This window comes from Salvia miltiorrhiza, chromosome 2 (genome assembly GCF_028751815.1).
Source record: "Salvia miltiorrhiza cultivar Shanhuang (shh) chromosome 2, IMPLAD_Smil_shh, whole genome shotgun sequence".
NCBI lineage: Eukaryota > Viridiplantae > Streptophyta > Magnoliopsida > Lamiales > Lamiaceae > Salvia > Salvia miltiorrhiza.
This window is the reverse complement of record NC_080388.1, coordinates 41,451,057-41,477,068: the sequence shown is the minus strand read 5'-3', so window position 1 is coordinate 41,477,068 and position 26,012 is coordinate 41,451,057. Positions and strand designations below refer to the sequence as shown.

General features: G+C 36.2%; 5 long non-coding RNA genes across 5 annotated transcripts; 1 reads left to right on the top strand and 4 right to left on the bottom strand.

Moving 5' to 3' along the window:
• Window positions 1-3,507: 3,507 nt before the first annotated feature.
• On the bottom strand, window positions 3,508-6,227 carry LOC131013477 (uncharacterized). The gene is made up of 4 exons (XR_009097711.1): window positions 6,168-6,227; window positions 6,052-6,082; window positions 4,361-4,425; window positions 3,508-3,772 (listed from the first exon to the last, which is right to left on the bottom strand). It is a non-coding gene; the product is annotated as an uncharacterized LOC131013477 (long non-coding RNA).
• LOC131013476 (uncharacterized) lies at window positions 5,185-6,059 on the top strand. Its single transcript, XR_009097710.1, has 2 exons — window positions 5,185-5,669; window positions 5,773-6,059. It is a non-coding gene; the product is annotated as an uncharacterized LOC131013476 (long non-coding RNA).
• Window positions 6,228-11,790: 5,563 nt separating the features above from the next.
• LOC131013480 (uncharacterized) lies at window positions 11,791-13,587 on the bottom strand. The gene is made up of 2 exons (XR_009097713.1): window positions 12,557-13,587; window positions 11,791-12,044 (listed from the first exon to the last, which is right to left on the bottom strand). It is a non-coding gene; the product is annotated as an uncharacterized LOC131013480 (long non-coding RNA).
• A 7,471-nt stretch (window positions 13,588-21,058) lies between these two features.
• Window positions 21,059-22,349, bottom strand: LOC131013479 (uncharacterized). The gene is made up of 2 exons (XR_009097712.1): window positions 21,871-22,349; window positions 21,059-21,358 (listed from the first exon to the last, which is right to left on the bottom strand). It is a non-coding gene; the product is annotated as an uncharacterized LOC131013479 (long non-coding RNA).
• Window positions 22,350-24,735: 2,386 nt separating this feature from the next.
• Window positions 24,736-25,661, bottom strand: LOC131013481 (uncharacterized). The gene is made up of 2 exons (XR_009097714.1): window positions 25,595-25,661; window positions 24,736-25,006 (listed from the first exon to the last, which is right to left on the bottom strand). It is a non-coding gene; the product is annotated as an uncharacterized LOC131013481 (long non-coding RNA).
• Between the last annotated feature and the right edge of the window lie 351 nt (window positions 25,662-26,012).

Sequence of the window (26,012 nt, the reverse complement as noted above, 5' to 3'; positions counted from 1 at the left end):
TTTCACTTCAAAGGTGGCTCGGGTTTTGCCTTCGAAGCGGAACTCCTAGCTGTTATCTCAGCGATTCAAATTGCTCACAATCGTGGATGGCACAAGCTTTGGATTGAAGCAGATTCCACCTACGTGATATCCATTCTTAATTCTCGTTCTTTAAATGTGCCTTGGCGTTTTAAGGCGGCGTGGAATAGGATTTTAAAGATGTTAGATGCTTTCTCGCTGCAGGTTTCTCACATCTTTAGAGAAGGAAACAAGGCGGCAAATTTAATGGCTAACCAACAACGTTCGGAAGGGTGGTGGCCGCACGAGATTGAGGAGATTAGGGCTGCGGTTCGCCTTGACATGGCTTCGCATAGCCATCTGCGTCAGAAACGGTAGTTGGGGCTGGTGGGTTGTTGTTTGGTTCGGCTTTTTCTTGGTTTTGTCGCCATCTGTTTGGGGAGATCTTGGTTTGGGTTTTTCTTCGATCAATTGGCCGACGTTTGGATTTGGGGTTGGAGGTTGTGGAGTGCTCACGGAGATGGCATATACCCGGATGTTTTGCTCTGCTTTTTCTTTGTTTGGGTTTGTTCTTCTTACGGCGACGGCGTCTAACCGGCCGTTTAGTTTTTTTTCTTGGGGTGAGAGCCGGGATAGTTTGGGGACGATGGTTAGGCCGGAGTTCCGAAAACTTTCCCTTCCGCTCTTTCCTTCTTTCGTTTTGTGTTTAGACGAGTACTCTTTTTCCTTTTCACGGTTTTTCCCACTGGGTTTTCCGTGAAAAGGTTTTAATGAGGTTCGGCCCTTAGTCTGCTCCTTCTGTGCTTTCAAGGGTTTTTTTGGGTTTTTTCTTTTCTTTTTTATATATAAAATCGTCATTTAATAATAAGTTATATGAGATTTATAAGTTAGATGTAATCTAAGTTATAATATAATATCAATATTAATTATAGCTATGCTATTATATACATAGATGTTACACGTCAGATGTATAATTTATTGTAGAACAATAATCTTAGTTATATAATATGGAATATTATATTATAACTGTACAATAATCTTAGTTATACAATATAGAATATTATATTATAACTGTGTTATGATATCAATATAAATAATTCAGTTATATTAAATTATATAACTTACATACTATGTTATATTTTATTCACTTTTATATCATTTGATGATATTTATTTTCGCATACTTGTATGCATTCATGTAATATATAGTAAATTATATAGATGTTATAAGTTACATATAATTTATATGTTAGACGTAATATTATTTATAATATAATACTAATATTATAACTATGCTATTATATATGTAACTATTATAAGTTAGATGTATAATCTATTGTAAAACAATAATTTTAGTTATATATTATAACTATACTATAATATCAAAATAAACAATTTTATTTTATTGTATGACTTATACTATATACTATATTTTATTTATTTTTGTATCATTTGATGATATTTATAAATTCATGTACAATTGTATATATTCACATAATATAGATTATATACATCATTTTATAAAATTTATAAATATTTTTAAAAATATAGACATAAAAATAAATATTATATATTTTAAAACTATAGATTTTGATACGATCTATACCGCGATTTTCGGTATACCAATATATACGGACAACTGTGGTATATCAGAATAAGGTATTGTACCTTATTACTGGTATATCAGAATAAGGTATTATACCTTATTACCAGTATATACCGAATATTAAGGTATACCAGAATAAGGTATGATACCGCATCACCGGTATATGCAGTAATATTCGGTATACCAGTAATACGGTATCATACCGTATTCTGATATATACTTTTAATACGGTATTTATTGATTTTTTCGGTATATACCGCGGTATCGGTATACACCGATATACCCCGGTATTTGGAAAATCCATACCTTTACCTTACCGTAAATCTTTGGTACGGTATCATACCTTACCAAAAAAATCAGTATACCTTAAATTCGGTATTTTGCGGTATTTTACGGTACGGTATGGCCGGTATACCGAATTTTCGGTATATTTTTCCAGCCCTACACAAAGACACACCCTCTCACTCTCTTCCTCTCTCGGCTTCTGCCTCCTCTCTCCCCCGACTTCCCTCTCTCTCCTCGACCGGTAGAAGCAGCGACGTCCCTGCATCGAACGCAGCTCTGCCCAGCCGCCGCCTCCCTTTTTCCAGATTCGGCGTCGCCGCCACCTCCGCTTCGTCCGACAACAGCACAGTAGCAGCGGCGCCGTGACAGCAGCGCCGCCGCCGTAACAGATGCCCCCCTCCCTTCCCTTTTTCCGGCTCGTCAACAGCCCTCCCCCAAAACTCACCTGAATTTCCCCGTCATTCTATTTTTTTCTAATTACTTTTATAAGATGAAGTGAAGTTTTATTCTTTTCTCATGAATTTGAAAAATTGTTAGAACCGGGTACACGATCGAGATATTACAATAAATATTTTGAGATATTACAACTCAAAATAATTGAAAATATTACAAAGAAAATAATTTGAGAAATTACAACTCAAATAATTTTATACAACTGAAATATACAGTATAAATAAATTATACGTATAAAATAAGTCGAGTCGAGATGAATCTCTTCCCGCAAGAAGATTATCGCCCCGGTAGTGCTCTTCGGTTTAGGCGTATCTTCCCCAAAGGTAAAATGACTTCGTCTCGTCGGATGTAGCACCACAATCCGACGAGCTCCGGCGAACTGAATAAGGATCAAGAACTGAGCTAGAGGTTGTGGTGGAATGCAGAATATGTTGTGAGTTATGAGTTGTGAGTGAATTCGTTAATTCTGAAGCTCACAACACACCCATATTTATAGGTGTTAAACCTAGTGTGAACGGAAGGTGTGAACGTAAGGTGTGAACTGCCGGTGTGAACGGACGGCAGTCAACTCCGGCGGCTGCGGTAGGTGGCCGCAATCGTTGTACGCAGAAGTTGAAACTGATTTTCCCTCTTCATCTTCCAAACTTTGACATGCAATATCTCACTCATCGGAAATCGGTTTTGAGACTTCAAGTATATCACGTTGATCTACTCGAGATGTAGATTAACATCCAATAATTATTTTAATTAAATAATAAATATTTAATTAAATAATAATTTTCAGATATGGCATAAAACCATATTTCCAACAATCCCCCACATGAGTGAGAAAACAGTATGCGAAAGTATGCAAACACTTAGCTCAGTCCTCTTAAGATACAACATTGCATTTGGAAAGGTAGCTTGTGGCTTTGAACCTGCCATAGTCAATGTTATCGAGTATACCGGCGGCCTAGTGGATTGTGTTCCTTGAACTAGTCCTCCTCGGTGTATACTAAGTCAACAATATTGACACAATATTGCTTCAATCCTTATTCGTTCTCACGTTTGTGTCCATTTGTCACAGCCCGCAATCCCTAAGGATGGTTTAACCGGGGTTATGACTCGGGAAGGGGATTAAGAAGCGGGGAAAGAAAGGGGCATTTACTCAACAATCAAACATTTTACGAAAAGAGACATTTATTATATAACACTAGGATCATAACTGATCACTTGGGCAAATACAAGACGTTTGTTCGGGAAGGCCCGTCGAAGTGGATTACCCAACAAAAGAGTATCATACTTAAAATAAAACATTAGCATAATCAGAGTATCTTGCAGCGGAAATACGTGTGAGTTATACATATGAAGATGTATACTCAAGGTTACATTACTGTTCTACGTCTCAAGGGTACATCCGCTCAACTCCACTCCATTCCATCACCCGCTCAACCTGCACATTAGGGAAAACAACATGCAGGGCTGAGTAAAAATACTCAGTGAACATATGCCGGAAATATAACATTTTATATCATTTATTGTACTGCCAACAGTAACACACAGGGTTTTACTTGAAGGACCTGTGCTTACTAAACATTTTCTTTCATTTCATAAAGTTGGATGCGCATCCCATTTTCAGTCTATATGATCCATATCTGTTTCTTTTACACGCCGGGAAGGAGGCCTCCTTCCACGGACGCCAAGACCGGTCGCAAGCGACACACAGTCTCCATGAGTGTACACGTTAACCCTTACTAGCAAACCTTCGTCTAGCGTAGGGTCCGAATTCGATTTCCTTTATAGTTGGCGAACCAACACAGATAGGATACATACATAAAACATAAACATTTTTGGCAGACAATCATTTCATAAACATTTCATTTCCTTTCATAAGAACCATTTAATCATTTTCATAAACATTTCATTTAATAAGAACCATTTACCATTTAAAATATTACAGTTATATCATGTCATTCATTTCATTTCGTATAAGAGGCCTGTATGCAGGGGATCTCTATATACGTGTTTTAAGAAAGCCCACCTCATTCCGTTCCCACTAGGGGCGTAGAGTTACCTCCTTCTTTAGCTTTCACTTCCCGTCTGGACCTTTATTGACGAAGAGTCGATAAGTTCGAGAAGAAAGTCGTGTAAGAAAGGAAGATAGGTCTCTAAACTAAACTATCTCTTTTAATGATTTTAGGGTTCTAGCATCCATATTAATCTTGTCTCGTTCAAAACCTTAAACTCAAAACATCTATCACATAACTAACATTTAGGTTCGAAACCGTTTATTTGAACATCATCATGCGCATCAATCATAACTCGTTCTACTCACGCCATCAAGTTAAATATTCCGTCATTTAATAACAAATCATATAATATTACATAAACAAATTATGTCATCATAGATCATTCTTTCTCATACTTAAAATAATTTAATCATTTTCAAATAATCCATATTAATAAGTCATTTGAAAAGAATTAATTTAAATAAGAGCTTAACTCAAAATATTTTGTTTTAAAGTCCATTTGTAAAAATACTTGAAATAAAAGAACTCCATTTAAATAATTAATTTAAAGGTCAATATATAATTAAATTAATCAAGCTCAATTTAAATTAATAATTAAGAGCTCAAATAATTTAAATAGATATAAGCCCAAATTAATTAGATAAATTAAGTCTATCATGTTTTTCTTTGAATAAGGCCCAAACAATTAAATTAAAGAAGCCCATCAGATTTTTATTTAAAAGGGCCGAGCCCAACAGATATTGAAGCCCAAACACTTATTAAAATCGGCCCACCAGTCAATTAAATTAAAAAGGGAAGCCCAATATTTAAAAAAAATCGGCCCAACCCGGCCCAATTCTTAACCTAAATAAACACACACAATTACACATTTTCAGCACACACACATGCGCCTCTCATCTCTCTCTCGGACCTCTCCCGACTCTCTCTGCTCTCTCTCTGATCGGTCGAGTGCGGCGCCGCCTCCGGCGCGCCGCCTCGCCGGACGTCTCGCCTCTCCCTCTCACCCCCTCGGTCTCCTCTTCTCACTGACTCACACACACACGCACGCAGACACGGCGAAAGCCGCGCCGCCGCGTCGTCCTCCCCTTCGCCGGTGGACAGACGGCCAGGAGCCGCCACCGTCGCCGGAGAGCCAGGTAAAACCCTAACTTTTTTTCATTTTCCCCTTCTTTCCTTTTTAGATTAAAACTGAAAACTCCTCTCTCTCTCTTTTGATTTGGCTGAATCGGAGCAACGGCGACGTCACGGCTGTCACGTTACCGCCGCCGCCGCCGACGACGAGCCACCATGGCTCCGCCGCTGACCGCCGTCTGAAAACAGGTAACTCTAATTTCCTTTCTCTCCTTTTCTTTTTCCTTCCCTCATCCTTTCCCTTTTCTAAATTAAAATCTGAAAACTTATCTCCCTTCCCCCTCTTTGGCAGATCGGAAGCCACCGCGGCTCCGTCGCCGTCCGTTGACCGCCGGCGACGACGAGTCACCAAGGCTGCCGCCTCCCTCTGATCTCGACTCACACACACAAGGCAGGGTCAGCCCCCCCTTCAAAGGTTTCAAGCCTCAAATTCAGTCGAACACTTAGCACATAGGATTTGAGCAAAAATCAAATACTGTAAATTTCAGTTCATACGTTAATACATGTAAATTTTTCTTTTGGATCATTCTCGTTTGGTGGTTCTCTGATATATTGGATAAAAGGGGAATACCTTGAATAGGTGTGGTGGAAGATATTTATTTCTGCAGATTTTGTTTATCACTAAGATTAGAAAGGTCAGTTGTGAAAAAAATAAATTGAAAGAGATGAATATCCTCATTCTATTACCTTAACTTGCTGTGTGAAATTGAGACTGCAGAATTTAGAAATGGTGAAGTGGTGAGGTTTGGGTGAAGAATGGTGTAGATTATAAAAGAAAAATGGGGTGGTGAGGTCGTGGAAATTCTTCAACTGACAAGTATGAACACTTCAGCTAGCTTTGTATGACTGAAGAATTTCTTCAGCATGCGTAGTAATTTCTTCAGCATGCTTAGGATTCAGCATGCTTAGGATTATTCAAATTTAATCATTAAAATATCTAAGAGATTAATATATTAATTATATGGTTCCAAACTCATTTAAATACATTAAGACATATAAGCCTAATTCTTATTGAAGCATAAAATCCATTTGAGCTTGCTTCTAACATAAATTAAATTACTCATGGGCTTAAGTAAACAATCGATAAAAGATTCATATTTAACACTTCAGTGTTAAATTCTCCACAATAAATTAATGGACTCAAAATATATTTTGAGTGCATCATCTATTGAAAATAAAAAAAATAAATCATCACATATATAAATTATCAAATTCATATAAGTTCGTATTTTATTAATGGATGCTGAACCCTAATTACCATAATCAATCCTTAAATCAGTAATTAAAAGTATATAATCCTTAATAAAAAGTCGGGTCATTACATACTATCCCCCTTAAAAGAAATTTCGTCCCGAAATTTGTACCTCAGAAAATAACTCTGAGTACTTCACTTTCCTGTTAGACCGTAGTCTATTTTTTTTTACCATGATATATTCATAGGTCCCTTACTATCGGTATCGACTTAGTCCTTAGTACCTGAACTTCCCGATCTAAGATAGATTCGGATCTTCCTTCGTAACTCAAATATTGACTAATAACAATGTTGTTCTCATGGATCATATGCTTTGAATCGTAAACATACTTCCTTATTCGCGGCACATGGGATACATTACGCATATTCTCAAAGCTTAGCGCTAACGCCAAACAGTAAGTTATTGGGCCTATCCTTTCTACAATCTCGTATGAGCCTATAAAACGGGGTTTAGGTTTACCCTTCACATTGAGTCCAATGATTTCTCTTGATGGAGAAACTTTTATGGAAATTATCTCTCCACTTTCACATCATAGGTCAATTCGTCATTTGTCAACATATGACTCTGTCAATCATGACCCTCTTTTATTCACTATCAAATTTTGACGAATGATTTCAATCATCTAGTCATTTCATCTCAACAAAGTGGTGATCTATATTTCCTCACGTGTAACGCCTCATTTGGCAACCTATCGATAGTCGATTGATAACTGGTATTATATGCCTCACAATGAGTGGCAAAAACATGTTCTCAGCTTTCACCCCGGTTTAGCTCGGTCGTCCTCAACATACCTCATTAGTAATTTCTATGTCGTTTAAGCCGAACTATAACGACTAATATCTCTAAAGCATTCCTAAGGCAACTTAAATAGTTTGTAAGGAGACCAACCATTTCGAGCATGTAGGCAGTCAGCCTAAAACGCCGTTATAAACTTTTTTTCATTCATCGATGGAATCTCGAGTCATGTGGGCATTCACTGCCCCCTTTCGTGACAACCTTTGCTTAAGTCTGATGGATTCGAAAAATCCATCTCGACAACGAAATTCATTGGTTCGTTAAGGGCTCGGTTTGTCCCAAACACGACATTTAGCTTGACTTTATGAGCTCGAAGACTCAAAGTAACAATATGATATGTTGTAAAACCTTCACTTGCTAGCACGCAAGACATATTTCAACAAATGAGGTTACATCTCGTTTTATTCCTCCTAACTAGAATTTTTTTTTTTTTTCTAGATCTTAATACATCTTAGTACTTCCTGGTGATAGTATAAGGGTGCCGTGGCTTTATCTTATTCTTAAGTTCATTGTCATGGAGATGCATATCTTCCCTTCAAAGAAGATAGCATTATCTGATTCGTCGTTGTAATTCTTGAAATTTCTTATCCTTATTCTTACTCGTAACTTCTCATCCTTCCTTCGTGCTCCTACCACAATTTTCCTCAAGCTGGGTGGTTTAATCACTTCTATCATCATCTTATCATATCTTAGACGAGGCCTTCCGGCTCACTATATCATCTACTACATTGGTCTTGTCCATGTGATGGTTAATACCAAAATCATAATCCTTTACGGGTTCAACCCATCCTCTTTGTCTCGTCAGCTACTACAAATTTTTTATCAGGTTTTAGAATCTCTAGCACTACAATTCAAAATCATCAAAACTCTTTATCAGTAAACTATCATTTATACTCGACACCAATTGTTCGAGTGTCAGATACCAACATTTATGTGCGTTATTCATAACTCTCACACTCACTCCATTTAGACACATAATCGATATCAAACTCAAATAATAAATTATATCTTAACAATTTATCATGCTCATAGTTCTCGATTAAATCTCGGACCTTGTAATTAAATACTAAATTCCAACTATAATTAATTAACATGCTTCTCTAATTTATTTACCTCATTTAAACTAATAAATCTAATCCATGCTAATTTCTCATACTTAGCCATTTTATATGCATTTCTCATGCAATTCAAAAAGCTCAATAACTTACTAATCATGCTCATCTCATAAATACTCAAATAATTCATATAGTCTTACTAACATAGCATTAACTCATATGCACTGCTAGTTCACTTACATGACTTCACATACTCCACATATCTCAACTTAATAAATCATCGAATAGTTAGAAAATTTGTATTTAATGGAAATAAATTCCAAAAATTTAAATACAAATATTTTTAATTATTCTAAACACATTGGCATGCTCAAAATAACTCAATTAAAATCGAGCATCGCTCGTCTCTGGCCTTATGACTCACGGCCTTCATCAAATTTGAACCTTAGTGTTCAAATTAATCTAAGTAAATTATACGTGCAATATTTAATAAATATAAACACATATATAAACTCAAATCATTCAATATGTTCCAGAAAATGCCACTTCCTTGAGCAAAACTCACACCTACTGATTTGGCATAAATTCGTTCACCCAATAGTACTTGTGTACATGGTCCCTAAATGTTCCTTATGTTCATCTTCATTCTTGGAGTCATTAAGACAAACTTATCCAGGTGAAGGTGGAATACTCTATCAATGATGCCCATGAATATATTTGGGCATTTGTTAGCCTGAATGGCACACCTACAAACTTGTAGTGGTCATAACCCATTCTAAAATTTGTCTTGAGTATACTTTCTTGTATGACTTTTAGCTAATGATACTCGATCCTAAAAATCGATCTTGGAAAACACACTTGCATCCTTGAGTTGGTCGAACAATTCATCTACCCTCGATAAAGGCTATTCATTCTTGAGTATTAGTTTGTTCATCGCTCTATTGTCTGTGCGTCTTTTCAAAGTGCCATGTTTCTTCATAACATACAAAATGTGCGCTCCCGATGGAAATGCACTAGACATGATCAAACTTACGTCTAATAGTTTCTGCAATTAGATCTTTAGGTTCTCCAATTCCTTTGGAGTCATCTTGTTCGATGCTTTTGATACATGTGTCGATCCTGGTACTAGGTCGATGGTAAATTCTACTTATCTATTGGGTGGCAGTCTTGGTAAGTTCTCCGGATAATCATAATGAAATTCACGTATAACTTCTACGTCCTCAACTGTCCTTTCTGTGCTAGCTCATCCGTTTAGGTATACAAGGAAAACTTGGTAATGTTTCTTATTTATCACTTTCATGGCTTGTATGTATGAAATAACTGATATTCTCTCCTTATACTTATCTCTTGAAAACTTAATGCGTCTATTCTTGAAGGTTTGAAGGAGATTTCCCATTCATTGCGTAAATCATAGCATATAGTTCTCAGCTAACCAGTCCATTCTTAAGGTTACATCTACGTTCCATATTGGTATAACATCAAGTTATTCGCTACCACCTTAAGTGATCCTACATTCAATTACAGGTTCATATAACTACGTGTCACTATCGTCGTTCCTTCTATGGGTGAAAAGTTTTTCATGTCTTGATCGCTTTGTTCAGTTTGTATTTGTGACGGGTGATCCCCGTGCATAACTACCTCGACGTCTAGAGTTTTGCTGAGCAACTCAAAGTACGTAAACTCACCGTGGTTGGCGAACGCCATTCTTATCTCATACTTTAGGCCAAGGCGAAACTTCTTCGGGAGTTTTTTTTTTTTTCATTGGTGTCCACCTATTGTGGGGCATAACGGATATGTCGCAGCAAATCTGGTCGTACTTGGTCATAGACATCTTGTTTTGCTTGAGATTGAACATTTTCGTTTCTTTCCACTTATCGCAGATATTGAAAATATATGTCATATGTGTCCGTCTTAAAGTCTTTCTATGACAAGTTTGCTAACCATTCTTGAGTCATTGCTTTTCTTTTGGCCTCCCACCAAAATCTGTAGATCTAGTCAACTGAAATTCAACACATGAAGTCGTTCTTGTGCGATACAAGGAAAGCAAAGGTTCTCTTCATTGTCTTAATCTAAAGTTTACCCTCAACTGGATTCTTGGTTTCATAGCTATAACAAGCTTTACTCGAGAAAAAGTTCATCCATCTTTCGTAATGGTTCATTTTTGTCCCCATCTCGTTTCTAGCTTCTCATCTACCAGACATTCTATTTAAAAAAAAAAAAAAAAAAACGATCATCAATACATTCCTTTTCTCATATCACATGCGTAACACTTTTTCCATGATTCCATCGTGAAATCAGCATAGACAAAATAACTCAAGTCCTTATTCTCAAACCTTACGGTTTGTACTATAAATTGCTAACAAAATGTATGGTTGATAATAATCAAAGGAGAAGAACTAATGTCAACTAATTTTAGACACAAACTGATGGACAGTTAACCAAGCTATAGTTTGGGTGACTTACTAAGTCAATATACTAACACTTCTTAGTCGTATACCTCAAAAGAATCTACTAGGGCAACTCAAAGTTGCAAAAGCTCAAATCTCAAATGATATTATAATAAAGTGTTGCAGAAAATTTGTTCAAGAGACTCAAATAAATAACCAGAGGGTAGAAAGGAGTAACTACCAGGTCGAACAAAATGACCTAGAGTGAGAACCCATCTGATTTTTAAACTGAAGTTGAAATACAGGGGTTTATAACCCAAAAGACGTCTACTGAGATTTGGATCATGTGGACTGGCCAGGTCCAACATAATCACTTCCCAGTTACACGGGAAACATCATCCCGAACTTGGTAATTCTGGGTCTTCTAATTTCTCATCATACTATACATAACAAAACTTAAGTTCGTAACAGTAAGCTAATAGCTGAAGCATAGGGTCCTATTTCTTAGACTTATATTCCGAACGTTCAACATTCTTCCATAAGTAGATATATTACAACATAGTAATGTAACAGTTCAACCATATTCTTTCTATAACTCATCATGAAACAAAGTTAATTCGATGTTCTGTCAGGTGTGAACTATCGAACGTAGAGACTATGCTTAAAAACCTTCGTGGTGTAACGTGTCACAGCCCGCCTTAACTAAGGATAGTTAAGCCGAGTGATCTACGACTAGGGATGGGGTTAAAGAATAAGGGAAAGAAAGGGGCATCATTTGAAACCGTAAATCTTACTTAACTTAAGAAAAATCATCGTATTTACTCATTAATACTCTTTTGAACAGTCTATGAAAGACAACATAAAACTTAATTAATATCATTAATCGAGTTATACATCATATGAAACCATTCTCTTAAGACTCAAAGTATGACATAACATACTATAACATTAACAACATCTTGCAGCGGAAAGTAGCTAGACATATGTATGAAGACATATTCTAGACAGGTTAACTATTTATTAACAACCCTGGAGACTCCGCTCATTGCAGCACCATCATCACATCAGCTCAACCTGCACATTTAGAAAACATATGCAGGGCTGAGTACAAAAGCACTCAGTGGGCACGTATGCCTAGGTATAAAAATACATGCTTCAAAACTGTAAATTGTCATGCCATCATAAACAGTACAGCAAGGGAGTTTTTCGCTAAAAAGGCCCAAGCTTACTAAATTCATTTGTGATTCTTAAAGTTCGTCTGCAGACTAAGTTCTCTTGTAATCTATCATATCTGGAACTTTGTGCCGGAGAGGTGGCCACCTCTCACGGTCACTTGACCGGCCAACCCGCTAGATGACTCACGGTCACTGGTGTACACTAGCCCTGGCAGGATAGCTATCAACTGCTCAGGACCCGAATTCGATTGCATAATAACTGGCAAAGCCACATCAGATAGATATCATACCAAACATTGAAACATTTATGGCAAGACAACAGTTGAAATAACTTCAATTAATTTAGTCATGAAATAACTTGCTTGAACGTAACATTTAAACTCATTTGATATATATGAAAGTAATGCCCACCTGATTGCAGTGTTTTGCTACTTAAGACAACGATTCTCTTTCCTTAGCGCGATAGGTTACTCAGACGCTTTTGTTTATTTGAACCTTTGATAACACGAAAACATGTGTTCGAGTGAATAATAGAAAAGATAACAACAAATGCAGTGAATCACTATTCACTCATTTCTCTAACTACCCATATTTCCTTAAACGACTATATCTAACTCATATACAATCGTTCTTCCTTTATCAAAATACTTCATGTACCTTTGAGGATGTAGGAAATTCCATTTTATTCATTTATTTATCTATTATAAATAAAGAATAATTCTATAAACATAAAACGTTTTCCTTTTCCCCATTTAATAATGCCAATCTCCAATATATATATATACACATCAATAGCTCATTTATAAACTAAAAGTGATATTTTATCAACAATAAAACTTTAAAATCCTTAATAGGAATTATTTTGAATCATTTCCATCTCAACAAAACTGTATAGATTCAACTTCAACTAATAAACTGCTTTTACTCCGAACTCGTATGGAGTCGAATTTTATTTCAATTGAAACCTCTTTGAGTCTAGTTTAATTGAAAAAAAAGTGTGTTGAAAAACTCCAAGTAGTTTAAGAGATATAGCGATTTTCCCATCGCCTACCAGATTCGGCAGTTTCTGCCAACTGAAAGTCCAGATCTTTGAAAAATAGCAAACGTTTCCGGAATGACCTCAAATTTTATATGCAGATAGATAACGCATATAAATTTATACCATAAAAATTTGAGAGCTAAATATCAACATATGGTTACTGAAATAGTTAACTTAATCATCTGCCTCACGACAGTTTCAACAGATACGGGCAGTAGACTTCTCAAATTTTAAAAGGGTAGTAAACGAAGTTCAAATAACATGAAACTTTGTACAAATATTCACCACACTCCCATCTATACCCCAGAAATTTCCCATAATATAATAGAAACGGGAATGTATCGAAATAAGGGCGTCAACTTACCCTTGTCCAAGTGAGCACTAATGGAAGTTGTTCGTCGGGGGTTTTCTGGTCGTCGTTCCGCTATGGTGTTTAGCCGCGAAGGTCTACGACTTAGTCTTCCTCGTGCGAGGTAGATCAGGCTACACAACGGTGGTTTGTCGATCCTTTTTCGTCGTAAGGATAGTGAGAAACGAAAGCCGTAAGTTGGCCGGTGGCTAAGTCGGGAATTCGACGTTGGCCGCCGAAGGATATTGCGGTCTTTGGTCAGGGAAAAACAGAGAAGGCTTCGGCCTTTCGATTGTTGGATTTGGTAGCCTGAAGATGGAGGAACGAGTACACGTTCTCGGTTCAGAGCCTAGTGGCCGGTCGGCGAAGAAACAGCCCGGCGACACGCAGGGGATCTAAATATCTTTTCTTGCAAATAAAACTCTATGGAATTACAGTTCATATGTTAATACGTGTAAACTTTTCTTTTGGATCATTCACTTGGTGGTTCTCTGATATTGAATAAAAAGGGGAATACCTTGAATAGGTGTATGGTATTAGTCTCTGCAGATTTTATATATGGCATAGATTAGAAGCCAATTGTGAAGAGAATTGAATGAGATGAATAATCTTCACTCTATTACTTTATAAAACTTGCTGCAGAGGTGGGAATGGGTGAGTTGAGATAGTGGAATAGGTTTTAAAGAAGCAAAATTCTATTTGGAGATTGACTTCAGAGGTGAAGAAAATTGTGAAGTAGTAGGTGAAGAAAATTGTGAACGTATTGGTGAAGAAAATTGTGAAGTAGTAGGTGAAGAAAATTGTGAACGTATTGGTGATTGGTTTAATAGAAGAATGAGAGGGATGTGGATGAATGAGAACCATATGTGCTTAATCTCATATAAACACATTAAGATATATAAGCCTAATTCTCATTGAAGCATAAAATTCACTTGAGCTTGCCTCTAACATAAATTAAATTACTCATGGGCTTAAGTAAACAATCGATAAAAGATTCATATTTAACACTTCAGTGTTAAATTCTCCACAATAAATTAATGGACTCAAAATATATTTTGAGTGCATCATCTATTGAAAATAAAAAAAATAAATCATCACATATATAAATTATCAAATTCATATAAGTTCGTATTTTATTAATGGATGCTGAACCCTAATTACCATAATAAATCCTTAAATCAGTAATTAAAAGTATATAATCCTTAATAAAAAGTCGGGTCATTACATACTATCCCCCTTAAAAGAAATTTCGTCCCGAAATTTGTACCGCAGAAAACAACTCTGAGTACTTCACTTTCTTGTTAGACCGTAGTCTATTCTTGACCATGATATATTCATAGGTCCCTTACTATCGGTATCGACTTAGTCCTTAGTACCTGAACTTCCCGCTCTAAGATAGATTTGGATCTTCCTTCGTGACTCAAATATTGACTAATAACAATGTTGTTCTTATGGATCATATGCTTTGAATCGTAAACATTTTTCTCTAATTGCGACACATGGGATGCATTACGCACATTCTCAAAGCTTAGCGCTAACGCCAAACAGTAAGTTATTGGGCCTATCCTTTCTACAATCTCGTATGAGCCTATAAAACGGGGTTTAGGTTTACCGTACCCTTCACATTGAGTCCAATGATTTCTCTTGATGGAGAAACTTTTATGGAAATTATCTCTCCACTTTCACATCATAGGTCAATTTGTCATTTGTCAACATATGACTCTGTCAATCATGGCCCCTATTTTATTCACTATCAAATTTTGACGGATGATTTCAATCATCTAGTCATTTCATCCCAACAAAGTGGTGATCTATATTTCCTCACGTATAACGCCTCATTTGCTAACCTATTGATAGTCGATTGATAACTGGTATTATATGTCTCACAAAGAGTGGCAAAAACATGTTCTCAGCTTTCACCCCGGTTTAGCTCGGTCGTCTTCAACATACCTTATTAGTAATTTCTATGTCGTTTAAGCGGAACTATAATGACTAATATCTCTAAAGCATTCTTAAGGCAACTTAAACAGTTTGTAAGGAGACCAACCATTTCGTTTCATTTCTCCTAACTAGAATTTTTCTAGATCTTAATATATCTTAGTACTTCCTGGTGACAGTATATGGGTGCCATGGCTTTATCTTATTCTTAAGTTCATTGTCATGGAGATGCATATCTTCCCTTCAAAGAAGATAGCATTATTTGATTCCTCGTGGTAACTCTTGAAATTTCTTATCCTTATTCTTACTCTTAACTTCTCATCCTTCCTTCGTGCTCCTACCACAATTTTCCTCAAGCTGGGTGGTTTAATCACTTCTATCATCATCTTATCATATCTTAGACGAGGCCATCCGGCTCACTGTATCATCTACTACATTGGTCTTGTCCATGTGATGGTTAATACCAAAATCATAATCCTTTACGGGTTCAACCCATCCTCTTTGTCTCATCAGCTACTACAAATTCCTTATCAGGTTTTAGAATCTCTAGCACTACAATTCAAAATCATCAAAACTCTTTATCAGTAAACTATCATTTATACTCGACACCAATTGTTCGAGTGTCAGATACCAACATTTATGTGCGTTATTCATAACTCTCACACTCACTCCATTTAGACACATAATCGATATCAAACTCAAATAATAATTTATATCTTAACAATTTATCATGCTCATAGTTCTCGATTAAATCTCGGACTTTGTAATTAAATACTAAATTCCAACTATAATTAATTAACATGCTTCCCTAATTTATTTACCTCATTTAAACTAATAAATCTAATCCATGCTAATTTCTCATACTTAGCCATTTTATATGCATTTCTCATGTAATTCAAAAAGCTCAATAACTTACTAATCATGCTCATCTCATAAATACTCAAATAATTCATATAGTCTTACTAACATAGCATTAACTCATATGCACTGCTAGTTCACTTACATGACTTCACATACTCCACATATCTCAACTTAATAAATCATCGAATAGTTAGAAAATTTGTATTTAATGGAAATAAATTCCAAAAATTTAAATACAAATATTTTTAATTATTCTAAACACATTGGCATGCTCAAAATAACTCAATTAAAATCGAGCATCGCTCGTCTCTGGCCTTATGACTCACGGCCTTCATCAAATTTGAACCTTGGTTTTCAAATTAATCTAAGTAAATTATACGTGCAATATTTAATAAATATAAACACATATATAAACTCAAATCATTCAATATGTTCCAGAAAATGCCACTTTCTTGAGCAAAACTCACACCTATTGATTTGGCATAAATTCGTTCACCCAATAGTACTTTTGTACATGGTCCCTAAATGTTCCTTATGTTCATCTTCATTTTTGGAGTCACTAAGACGAACTTATCCAGGTGAAGGTAGAATACTCTATCAATGATGCCCATGAATATATCTGGGCATTTGTTAGCCTGAATGGCACAACTACAAACTTGTAGTGGTCATAACCCGTTCTAAAAGTTGTCTTGGGTGATGACATCCGATCCTCAATCGATCTTGGAAAACACATTTGCACCTTTGAGTTGGTCAAACAATTCATCTACCCTCACTAAAGGATATTCATTCTTGAGTATTAATTTGTTCCATGCTCTATTGTCTGTGCGCCTTTTTAAAGTACCATACTTCTTCATAACATACAAAATATGCGCTCCTGATGGGAATGCACTAGACATGATTAAACTTAGGTCTAGTCGTTTTCTGCAATTGGATCTCTAGGTTCTCCAACTCCTTTGGAGTAATCTTGTTCGATGCTTTTGATACACGTGTCGATCCTGGTACTAGGTCGATGGTAAATTCTACTTATCTATTGGGTGGCAGTCTTGGTAAGTTCTCCGGATAATCATAATGAAATTCACGTATAACTTCTACGTCCTCAACTGTCCTTTCTGTGCTAGCTCATCCGTTTAGGTATACAAGGAAAACTTGGTAATGTTTCTTATTTATCACCTTCATGGCTTGTATGTATGAAATAACTGATATTCTCTCCTTATACTTATCTCTTGAAAACTTAATGCGTCTATTCTTGAAGGTTTGAAGGAGATTTCTCATTTAATGCATAAATCGTAGCATATAATTCTCAGCTAACCAGTCCATTCCTAGGGTTACATCTACGTTCCATATTGGTATAACATCAAGTTATTCGCTACCACCTTAAGTGATCTTACATTCAATTACAGGTTCATATAACTAGGCGTTACTATCGTTGTCCCTTCTACGCGTGAAAAGTTTTTTTTTTTTTTTTCATGTCTTGACCACTTTGTTCAGTTTGAATTTGTGTCGGGTGATCCCCGAGCATAACTACCTTGGCGTCTAGAGTTTTGTTGAGCAATTCAAAGTACGTAAACTCACCGTGGTTGGCGAATGCCATTCTTATCTCATACTTTAGGCCAGGTCGAAACTTCTTCAGCATCTATTCATCGATGTCCACCTATTGTGGGGCATAACGGATATGTCGCAGCAAATCTGGTCGTACTTGGTCATAGACATCTTGTTTTGCTTGAGGTTGAACATTTTCGTTTTTTTCCACTTATCGCAGATATAAAAAAAAAATATGTAATATGTGTCCGTCTTATAGTCTTACTAAGACAAGTTTGCTAACATTCTTGAGTCATTGCTTTTCTTTTGGCCTCCCACCAAAATCTGTAGATCTAGTCAACTGGAACGCAACACATGAAGTCTTTCTTGTGCGGTACAAAGAAAATCAAAGGTTTTCTTCTTCGTCTTAATCTAGAGTTTACCCTCAACTGGATTCTTGGTTTCATAGCTATAACAAGCTTTACTCGAGAAAAAGTTCATCCATCTTTCGTAATGGTTTATTTTTGTCCTCATCTCGTTTCTAGCTTCTCATCTACCAGACATTCTATTTTTCAAAAAAAAAAAAAAAAAAAAAAAAAAAAAAAAAACGATCATCAATACATTCCTTTTCTCATATCACATGTGTAACATTTTTTTTTTCATGATTCCATCGTGAAATCAGCATAGACAAAATAACTCAAGTCCTTATTCTCAAACCTTACGGTTTGTACTATAAATTGTTAACAAAAGGAGTGGTCGATAATAATCAGAGGAGAAATACTAATCTCAACTAATTTAGACACAACTGAAGTCAATTAACCATGCTATAGTTTGGGTGACTTACTAAGTCAATATACTAACGCTTCTTAGTCGTATACATCAAAAGAATCTACTAGAACAACTCAAAAGTTGCAAAGGCTCAATTCTCGAATGATATCAAAATAAAGTGTTGCAGAAAATTTGTTCAAGAGACTCAAATAAATAACCAGAGGGTAGAAAGGAGTAACTACCAAGTCGAACAAAATGACCTAGAGTGAGAACCCATCTGATTTTTTTTTAAACTGAAGTTGAAATACAGGGGTTTATAAACCCAAAAGACGTCTACTGAGATTTGGATCATGTGGACTGGCCAGGTCCAACATAATCACTTCCCAGTTACACGGGAAACATCATCCCGAACTTGGTAATTCTGGGTCTTCTAAATTCTCATCATACTATACATAACAAAACTTAAGTTCACACCAGCAAGCTAAAAGCTTAAACTCAGGGTCCTATGTTCTAGACTCTTGTTTCGAAAGTTCAATATTTTTCGACTCTCCTCTCATGTTGCGGTGGTGGTGGCGGAGTATTATCCCGCCTATCCTTCACATCACACTCTTGATGACATCTTTGAGGCATTTTTGAAATCACAAAAGGAAAACTCAACTCGACCAACGCTCTAAGCATCCTCAAAACTCAAGTTCAATTTACTAACTCAACTTTAAGGAAACCCTCACGGTCACCTTAACATTCATCTGTAAGGCAATAAGCACTCACGAAATGCTAACAAAAAGACCACTCTGGTCAACCTAATATATCCATCAGTAGAATGCCTCTTTTTAGAGGACTTACATAAAGGGGTTATATAAACCCTACAAAAACCATAGTATCTATCGTAATGTCCCTTCTAAACCGACACCATTAATGGTGCTATGTCTCGGTTTGGACTTCCTACGGTAATTGTTACCGGTTAACTCATCTAGTTGCTACTTTAGCACACTAGGAACATCCATCTATTTAACATCAGTAGGGTACTATATTCGCATGCTTATCTATCAGCATGTCAAAAGCTCAAGTATCAATATCTCCTAAGTAAGTTATATACATCGCAATATAATTGAAACTAATCAAAAACAAAGGTGTACTGCTCATACTCTCAAGATCATCCTTAGCTCTAGCCTACATCGGATTCTCTTCTCATCCTCATCAACTCTAGCCTTCCTTGGCTCTTTCTCATCCTTTCATAGTCTATGAACATGTGTTTGAAAATCTGCTAGGGTATCTCTGTACCACATACTGTACGCCTCATCCTCGTATCTGATCTTTCCTGAGTTCGATCTCACAACAGTCCACTTTCGTGCAGTGCCAGCAGTCCTGGCCAACCTATAAGGAGAACTTAAAGGTGACTCTAGGAACTAACTCTACTTGGCTCCAGCAACAAAAATAAACAAAACATAACTTAGCAAAACTCCTATTAAGTAGTACTGTTATCTTAAAACTCAAGCTCAAAACATCTAAATTCTCATCTCGTCCCGTCTTTACTTACTAGGGAATCTCTCTAAACAATGATATTAGATCCCTTAATCTAAATCATCGTGACTCAGTAAGACAACTCAACAATTCTCTCTCAAAGCCATCTCCAAAGACTATGGCTCATGATACCTCCTCAAGTACCATTAAGGTTGCGTGAGCAAAACTCGCGTCACAAAATAACTCAACATATCGTACAATATCTCATTGCAGCATGCTAATAACTCATCATTAATCATGCTATTATACTCAAGCTCATAACTCAAACTCATAACTCAAACCAACAAGTACTTAAAGCAATTGCTAATTCTCTCAAGCTTTAGCTCTAAGTTCTCATTTCATCCTTCTACTTAGTAAAAAAAAAAAAATCTCTCTTAACAATGACATTAGATTCCTTCATCTAAATCATCGTGACTTATCACAACTGCTCAAACAATTCTCATCACAAAACATCTCAAATACATCACATCATAACTCATAATTATGCATCCTCAATCATATAACATCATATGATATAAACGCTCTCATGATTCATCATGTAACATCAACATATGCTCTTACAACATAATAACTCATTATTGATCATGTTGTCATTCTCAAACTCAAACTATGCACCTTTAAAGTGTAACATCATAACTCATCATATAACCTCAACATCATGCTCTTCAAAATTTAACGTCAAATAAACTTTGAAATTTTACATACCTCGTTGAGCCTGGTGTGATGGTGCGCTGAGCTCACGGTTGTTAATAACTATTAGTCTAGCGACTCATTCTAGACTAAACTCAAGACTTCTAATTCAGAGCTTTCCTTCGCTCTGATACCACTCTGTCACAGCCCGCCTTAACTAAGGATAGTTAAGCCGAGTGATCTACGACTAGGGATGGGGTTAAAGAATAAGGGAAAGAAAGGGGCATCATTTGAAACCGTAAATCTTACTTAACTTAAGAAAAATCATCGTATTTACTCATTAATACTCTTTTGAACAGTCTATGAAAGACAACATAAAACTTAATTAATATCATTAATCGAGTTATACATCATATGAAACCATTCTCTTAAGACTCAAAGTATGACATAACATACTATAACATTAACAACATCTTGCAGCGGAAAGTAGCTAGACATATGTATGAAGACATATTCTAGACAGGTTAACTATTTATTAACAACCCTGGAGACTCCGCTCATTGCAGCACCATCATCACATCAGCTCAACCTGCACATTTAGAAAACATATGCAGGGCTGAGTACAAAAGCACTCAGTGGGCACGTATGCCTAGGTATAAAAATACATGCTTCGAAACTGTAAATTGTTATGCCATCATAAACAGTACAGCAAGGGAGTTTTTCGCTAAAAAGGCCCAAGCTTACTAAATTCATTTGTGATTCTTAAAGTTCGTCTGCAGACTAAGTTCTCTTGTAATCTATCATATCTGGAACTTTGTGCCGGAGAGGTGGCCACCTCTCACGGTCACTTGACCGGCCAACCCGCTAGATGACTCACGGTCACTGGTGTACACTAGCCCTGGCAGGATAGCTATCAACTGCTCAGGACCCGAATTCGATTGCATAATAACTGGCAAAGCCACATCAGATAGATATCATACCAAACATTGAAACATTTATGGCAAGACAACAGTTGAAATAACTTCAATTAATTTAGTCATGAAATAACTTGCTTGAACGTAACATTTAAACTCATTTGATATATATGAAAGTAATGCCCACCTGATTGCAGTGTTTTGCTACTTAAGACAACGATTCTCTTTCCTTAGCGCGATAGGTTACTCAGACGCTTTTGTTTATTTGAACCTTTGATAACACGAAAACATGTGTTCGAGTGAATAATAGAAAAGATAACAACAAATGCAGTGAATCACTATTCACTCATTTCTCTAACTACCCATATTTCCTTAAACGACTATATCTAACTCATATACAATCGTTCTTCCTTTATCAAAATACTTCATGTACCTTTGAGGATGTAGGAAATTCCATTTTATTCATTTATTTATCTATTATAAATAAAGAATAATTCTATAAACATAAAACGTTTTCCTTTTCCCCATTTAATAATGCCAATCTCCAATATATATATATACACATCAATAGCTCATTTATAAACTAAAAGTGATATTTTATCAACAATAAAACTTTAAAATCCTTAATAGGAATTATTTTGAATCATTTCCATCTCAACAAAACTGTATAGATTCAACTTCAACTAATAAACTGCTTTTACTCCGAACTCGTATGGAGTCGAATTTTATTTCAATTGAAACCTCTTTGAGTCTAGTTTAATTGAAAAAAAGGTGTGTTGAAAAACTCCAAGTAGTTTAAGAGATATAGCGATTTTCCCATCGCCTACCAGATTCGGCAGTTTCTGCCAACTGAAAGTCCAGATCTTTGAAAAATAGCAAACGTTTCCGGAATGACCTCAAATTTTATATGCAGATAGATAACGCATATAAATTTATACCATAAAAATTTGAGAGCTAAATATCAACATATGGTTACTGAAATAGTTAACTTAATCATCTGCCTCACGACAGTTTCAACAGATACGGGCAGTAGACTTCTCAAATTTTAAAAGGGTAGTAAACGAAGTTCAAATAACATGAAACTTTGTACAAATATTCACCACACTCCCATCTATACCCCAGAAATTTCCCATAATATAATAGAAACGGGAATGTATCGAAATAAGGGCGTCAACTTACCCTTGTCCAAGTGAGCACTAATGGAAGTTGTTCGTCGGGGGTTTTCTGGTCGTCGTTCCGCTATGGTGTTTAGCCGCGAAGGTCTACGACTTAGTCTTCCTCGTGCGAGGTAGATCAGGCTACACAACGGTGGTTTCTCAATCCTTTTTCGTCGTAAGGATAGTGAGAAACGAAAGCCGTAAGTTGGCCGGTGGCTAAGTCGGGAATTCGACGTTGGCCGCCGAAGGATATTGCGGTCTTTGGTCAGGGAAAAACAGAGAAGGCTTCGGCCTTTCGATTGTTGGATTTGGTAGCCTGAAGATGGAGGAACGAGTACACGTTCTCGGTTCAGAGCCTAGTGGCCGGTCGGCGAAGAAACAGCCCGGCGACACGCAGGGGATCTAAATATCTTTTCTTGCAAATAAAACTCTATGGAATTACAGTTCATATGTTAATACGTGTAAACTTTTCTTTTGGATCATTCACTTGGTGGTTCTCTGATATTGAATAAAAAGGGGAATACCTTGAATAGGTGTATGGTATTAGTCTCTGCAGATTTTATATATGGCATAGATTAGAAGCCAATTGTGAAGAGAATTGAATGAGATGAATAATCTTCACTCTATTACTTTATAAAACTTGCTGCAGAGGTGGGAATGGGTGAGTTGAGATAGTGGAATAGGTTTTAAAGAAGCAAAATTCTATTTGGAGATTGACTTCAGAGGTGAAGAAAATTGTGAAGTAGTAGGTGAAGAAAATTGTGAACGTATTGGTGAAGAAAATTGTGAAGTAGTAGGTGAAGAAAATTGTGAACGTATTGGTGATTGGTTTAATAGAAGAATGAGAGGGATGTGGATGAATGAGAACCATGTGTGCTTAATCTCATATAAACACATTAAGATATATAAGCCTAATTCTCATTGAAGCATAAAATTCACTTGAGCTTGCCTCTAACATAAATTAAATTACTCATGGGCTTAAGTAAACAATCGATAAAAGATTCATATTTAACACTTCAATGTTAAATTCTCCACAATAAATTAATGGACTCAAAATATATTTTGAGTGCATCATCTATTGAAAATAAAAAAAATAAATCATCACATATATAAATTATCAAATTCATATAAGTTCGTATTTTATTAATGGATGCTGAACCCTAATTACCATAATAAATCCTTAAATCAGTAATTAAAAGTATATAATCCTTAATAAAAAGTCGGGTCATTACATAACGTCCATCTTGAAGTTGTCTCATGCCTCCTTTCGTTGACTTACTATCATCGTGGCACGTATCTTTTCAGTCTATCTTTGAGTTTTAACGAAACTACAGTCTCCCGAAGGAAACCAAAACATTCGAGGTGTTCAGTCATTTTCTGTTTCGTCATTCTCAAGCATCTAGGTTATAGGGATACCCTATAAATCCATCAATCTATGTTCTTTTGCAAATGTGATCATAAAACTTATAACAATCTACATTCCTTGAAAACGTGTTCATTATCATTCATTCCTCGAATCGTATTAACATAGTACGCATCAAACCTGTCATACCAACGTAAATCATTCAACATTCATTCATAGCATATCTTTCACAATCATGTTCTTGCAACAGTTTAAAACCATAACATAATTAAACATTGTAACTTCAGTTACCTTTTTCTTGATTGAGCGTGATGCAATGGAGCGTTGAGCGGTGTCATAAGATTCATTTAAGTCAAATGACTCGATCTAGACTTGGCTTTTGAAGGAAAATTTTTGGGCCAGAGCAAACGAACTGCTCTGATACCACTCTGTCACAGCCCGCAATCCCTAAGGATGGTTTAACCGGGGTTATGACTCGGGAAGGGGATTAAGAAGCGGGGAAAGAAAGGGGCATTTACTCAACAATCAAACATTTTACGAAAAGAGACATTTATTATATAACACTAGGATCATAACTGATCACTTGGGCAAATACAAGACGTTTGTTCGGGAAGGCCCGTCGAAGTGGATTACCCAACAAAAGAGTATCATACTTAAAATAAAACATTAGCATAATCAGAGTATCTTGCAGCGGAAATACGTGTGAGTTATACATATGAAGATGTATACTCAAGGTTACATTACTGTTCTACGTCTCAAGGGTACATCCGCTCAACTCCACTCCATTCCATCACCCGCTCAACCTGCACATTAGGGAAAACAACATGCAGGGCTGAGTAAAAATACTCAGTGAACATATGCCGGAAATATAACATTTTATATCATTTATTGTACTGCCAACAGTAACACACAGGGTTTTACTTGAAGGACCTGTGCTTACTAAACATTTTCTTTCATTTCATAAAGTTGGATGCGCATCCCATTTTCAGTCTATATGATCCATATCTGTTTCTTTTACACGCCGGGAAGGAGGCCTCCTTCCACGGACACCAAGACCGGTCGCAAGCGACACACAGTCTCCATGAGTGTACACGTTAACCCTTACTAGCAAACCTTCGTCTAGCGTAGGGTCCGAATTCGATTTCCTTTATAGTTGGCGAACCAACACAGATAGGATACATACATAAAACATAAACATTTTTGGCAGACAATCATTTCATAAACATTTCCTTTCCTTTCATAAGAACCATTTAATCATTTCCATAAACATTTCATTTAATAAGAACCATTTACCATTTAAAATATTACAGTTATATCATGTCATTCATTTCATTTCGTATAAGAGGCCTGTATGCAGGGGATCTCTATATACGTGTTTTAAGAAAGCCCACCTCATTCCGTTCCCACTAGGGGCGTAGAGTTACCTCCTTCATTAGCTTTCACTTCCCGTCTGGACCTTTATTGACGAAGAGTCGATAAGTTCGAGAAGAAAGTCGTGTAAGAAAGGAAGATAGGTCTCTAAACTAAACTATCTCCTTTAATGATTTTAGGGTTCTAGCATCCATATTAATCTTGTCTCGTTCAAAACCTTAAACTCAAAACATCTATCACATAACTAACATTTAGGTTCGAAACCGTTTATTTGAACATCATCATGCGCATCAATCATAACTCGTTCTACTCACGCCATCAAGTTAAATATTCCGTCATTTAATAACAAATCATATAATATTACATAAACAAATTATGTCATCATAGATCATTCTTTCTCATACTTAAAATAATTTAATCATTTTCAAATAATCCATA